Raw genomic sequence first — 5,111 nt, forward strand, 5'->3', positions numbered from 1 at the left:
AAATACAACTCTAAAATATGCTCGGTATCTTTGCACAGAAGGACAAAGAGCTTCATTTTACCTGAGTAAATACCTGGTGGTGGAGTTGCTGTGTCACGTAAGTTCGTGTTTAGATTTGTATATGAGACATTTCCATGCTGTATTTCCAAAGTCAGCCACTAGGGGGTAGAAATAATTTACACCTTAAGGACTGGAAGACTTGTCTGTCCATCACGAAGCGCAATGTATAAGCTGCTATCTGCCCAGCAGTGACAAGTAGAGGCTTCTCTCGTTGCCTGTGAGGGGCTCTGGTACTTGTCTGAACCAGTACTCTGGCACCTATGACCCAGGACCCCTTCATATCAAAAGCCTCAGCCCAGAGCTGAACTCATCAGCCTGCTCCTCACAAAGGCTCACATACACAGCGACGTTAAAAAATTAAAAAAGTTAATGTGGGTGTGAATCATAGCAACAGAGATCACGACAGCTGATGAGTGAGCACAGATTAAAGGGAGCTTGTGCCAAAAGAATGCTTTTATATAAAAGATTGAGTATGGAGCAGCCCAACAATAAATCAGGTGCACAGTTTCCCCACAGCGAGCACGCAAACCGCTAAGCAGCCAGGGTCATGAATTTCCAGCAGAATGAAGAAAACTCATCATGATTCTCCCATCACCGTGTTGGGACCACACAGCCATGTGTCTCAACCCTTCCTCCTCTTAGCCAAAGTCAGCTGGGGATGGGGGGGAATGCCCTACATAGGTGGTGGGTGGACAGGTGCTTGGACCCCAGACCCTACAGAGATATTCCATCTGCCTCACTGGGTCAGTGCAGAGGCAGGCATGAGAACCACACTGGAGTCCAGATAAGGAGTTGAAGCCTGACGGTTTGTTCAGGGCCATGGAGGCTCTACTCTATCCAGCCAGCCATCCAGGAAAGAGGTATTCACAGTGGCTGCCTCTGAGCAGACACTCACAGAAAGGCTCATGACACTCACCGTGACCTCTGCCCCATAACACATGTTTGAAGACCCCAGTGGAATGTCTTAGCTAGTCACAGGAAGTTCTCCATTTAACCAAAAAGTGATGAGTGCATGGCTTCCCGGTTGCAAGTCCCAGGTCAATGAGAGGGTAGCAAACTCACGCACTCCCAAAATCTTAGACAGCAGAATAGCATCCTGGGTAACTGTTTACATTATCAGCTGTAGCTGAATGCACATATCCCAATGGCTCTCAGACACAGCTAACATGTACATCATATAATAATAATCAATGTATTATTTATAATAGCCAAATAATGGAAGCAGCGCAGCCACTCCTAGTCAAGTGGATTAGTGTGGGATGCCCATGTGACAAATGCAGTCAGCAATGGGTGGTGACGAGCCATCCCTCAGGACACCGTGGAGAACCTGCGGACCATGCAGAGGGAGGCAAGGCGACTGGGGCTGGTAGCTTGGCAGTTCTCAGTGGGGTGCTGTGCACGTGCTCAGTTTATGAAAGGTTATCAAGTCCTACCTTTACACGTTGGGCGATTTTCTGAGTGTCTGATGCACTCCATAAAAAGTGTATACACCTAGAAAAGGCGCGCAGTTCCTTTACAATATAGGCTGTGAAAGAATGCAGAGGTGGCTGAAACCACCCAAAATCCCGAAGAGCATCTCTTCTCATGGCTTGGCCCTGACCAGGAAAGGCCAGCTTCCGGGCATGCAAGGGTATGTTTTATTCGGTGACAGACAGGAGACTCCAGGTATGCAACAGGCAGAGGCAGATCCCGTGATGAACAGGACAAAGGCAGATGCTAAGCCAGGAAACCCCTGGCTCACCATCTTCTGACTACCCCTCCCCTGGGCAGCATTTTGAGAGAAGGAACCTCCACATAAATGAGTTCATCTCAAGCTGCCTTTTTCCCTTCCAGAAGGCCTTTTGCCTAATACAAAATTGCTTGTTTAAAATTAATTAACTGCTCTGAAATAATTAATTCCTCGATGAATTAAAAGCATTAATTGGGATAGTTTTCACTATCCGTGATGATTCCCTGGACTCTTTTTGCCTAACGAACCCGAACCACCAATTTCCTGATGGACCCAGAGTCAGGCAAGGTGGCCCCATGGCTGCTCAGCCTCCCACACCCCCTCCAACCTTCTTTTTAATGGAGCCCCTGGGAAAGCCACAGGTAATCCCCTGGCTCTTAAAACTTCTCATAGAAGTTGGCTGGGATCTTTGCATAATGCAAATCTGATTGGGTACCAAGAGGTTTGTACACCTATTCCCCAGTTGCCTAAAGACCATGAACTTTTTATCAGAAAGAAAGCTCAAAGTAAAATAATAATAATAATTAAAAACAGCATTCCTCACACAGTGCTGCCAGTCCCTTGGGTAGAGACGGGCAAGAGTATGGCTTCCCTGCGGGCTGTGTGGGTGAATGGAAGCCATACATGGGGAACAGAGCCACCCTCAACTGCTCCCTAGAGGTGAAGTACTGCCACCTGCTGCCTACACAGGCCTATTAGCTGCAGCACCAGGAATGCTGAGGTTCCATGGCAGAAAAGTCAGGTAGATTTAGATGTGGCTGGAGTCCTCTAGCAGCCAGGGGCAGGTGTCTCTAAGCAATACATCCCCCCCCCCCAGCAGAAGAACCTCAACGAGCACTTATAGAAGATGAGCCTTCAGCCAGTGGCCTCTTTGTTCCTTCTCAGACAGCCTCCAAGAGGACTTAGAGGCTCTTATGGGGAAAATGTTCCCTCAATAAATGCCTACTCCAAAAGTGTTCCCCAGCCAATGTGTCCTCAAAGAGTGACCCTGAGCAAGTGTCACCTCAGTGGGTGTGTGCTTAGCTACTGTTCTTTAATAGGGAACCCTCAACAAGCATCTCCTGGTTGCCTAGGTGGAAATGGCCCTTAGTGGGTGGCCCTTAGCTGGTGTCCCTTCAGTGGGTACCTCTTCCAATGCGTCTTTTGTTCCATAAACCACTTGGGGAGTAAACAGCAACCCATCTCTGGTCTTGTGAGCTACGGAGCAATCTCTCTGGATAGCAGAGAACTTGGTGAAGGAGTAAATTTAGTATATTACAGAAGCCAGGAAGCAGGAGCAGCCAGCAGATGGCGAAGTGTACCTCACTGCCCAATTATCTCACCTGGAGCTTCATCAGCTCACATTTCCAGCTGTGTAGGGGAGCTCTGGAAATGGCCAGCAGGCTTCTGGAGTCTACAGGGGTCCTTGCCATCTGCAGTGTGAGAAGCACCCACAGCCTCCCACCTGGGTTCCCCAGCATCTGTCCATGTTCTAACTGATACACCACACATCCCAGATGCTCTTTTGCCATGAAGGTTCTTGTGCATGGACTATGCTTTGATCCAGTTTTAGAAGGTTCCACCATGAAGAACAGTCTCAGTGCTGCAAAAATATGAAGAACGGTGATCCTTTAGGTTAGGGACCACTACTATTCCAAAAGTAATAATAATATTGCTGTCTTTTCAAAATGTTCCCTTGATTCAGGGCTCCCTGTGGAGATAGCTTTATCAGTTATTAATGGTGCTTAAGACAGTGGGGAGGAGGGTTCACATCTATTGTTCACACTTTACTGAAGCATGGGCTCAAGGGTCTGTGATGGCGTTCTCTCTGCTATGACTGATGACATCCAGAAGGGTATATTCAGCAGAGCTCGTGTCAATCAGATCTTGCCCCTGGCATCCAGGAGTCCGCAGGTTTTATGCCTTTCTCTGTCACCCTGGCTCATTTTTCAAGTAACATCTGACCCTGATTATGTTCCTTCAAAGCCACCATGTGTTCTGGCTAGATGTGGTGGTACAGACCTGAAATCCTGTCTACTCCACAGACCAAGACAGCAAGATTGTAAATTTAATGCTGGCTTGTTTACAGAGAAAGTTCAAAGCCAGAATGGGCAAGTTAGCAGAAAGAACGAAAGAAAGAAAGAAAGAAAGAAAGAAAGAAAGAAAGAAAGAAAGAAAGAAAGAAAGAAAGAAAGAAAGAAGGGAGGGAGGGAGGGAGGGAGGGAGGGAGGGAGGGAGGGACGGAGGGAGGGAGGGAGGGAGGGAGGGAGGGAGGGAGGGAGGGAGGAAGAAGAAAAAATAAAACCTTGCCTCAAAGTAATAATTCAAATAAATGTAGAAGTTTGGAGGTACTGGTAAGTGGTTAGAAATGCTTTTTGTGGGTGCAACCCAATGGGAAGAACAAAATTATTAACTATCCAAACCGACCACAGCTTCCAGGGACTAAAACACCAACCAATGAGTTTGAATGGAAAGACCTATGGCCTGAAGTACATATACAACAGAGGATAGCATTTTCTGACATCAATGGGAGGAGAGATCTTTGGTCCAGCAAAGGCTCATTTTCCCAGTGCAGGGGAACACCAAGATGCTGAGGTGGAAGAGGGTGGTTGGGAGAGGGAGCACCTTCATGGAAGCAATGGGGGGAAAGGAGGGATAAAATTGTGGGAAAGGGAAAGAAATATCTGAAATGTAAATACAGAGAATTTCAAATAAAAAAGATTAAGGGGAGGGAGAAGAACTTGCTGCTCTTCCAAAGAGAAGGGTCTAGTCAGAGGGAGCACCAGGCCAGGAGTCCAAGTTGTTCCAATACCAGCAAACAATAACAAGGAGAAAAGAAACCAGGAAAGAACCTGGGAAGGAAGTTCATTCTCATCTTAGGTAACCTTTACAGTGTTGAACAGTTGCCTTGTCTCTGCCCTGGAACTCACTGTGGAGCTTTAAAGAATATAAGGCAGAGGTTGACATCTACCTGAGGGCTCTTCTGCTTTTAGGAAGTCAGGAAATATCCGGGATCCAGGCTGTTTAGCCCGAGAGTTGAAGGTGTGCCCAGCAGACCAGAGAATGTGCAACATATCCAGACCCTACACAGTGGCTTCCTACATCCTTTGAAGATGCAACTGACACTGCTCTGCTCCAGACACGGCTGTATGTAGATTTTGGTTAGCATGTAATTATTCCTTGTTACATGTCCATAGCCAGGCAGATCACCCTGACAGGCCTGATCAGGAACCACAGAACTAAGCAACCCAAAGCACCTTATCCCAGGAAAGAAAAGTGTCTAAAGGCAAGGTGGGCATTAACCTAATGGAACATTCCTGTATCTACACATTAAAAAAAAGAA

Source organism: Micromys minutus (genome assembly GCF_963924665.1).
Source record: "Micromys minutus genome assembly, chromosome: 2".
In the NCBI taxonomy this organism is placed as follows: Eukaryota; Metazoa; Chordata; class Mammalia; order Rodentia; family Muridae; genus Micromys; species Micromys minutus.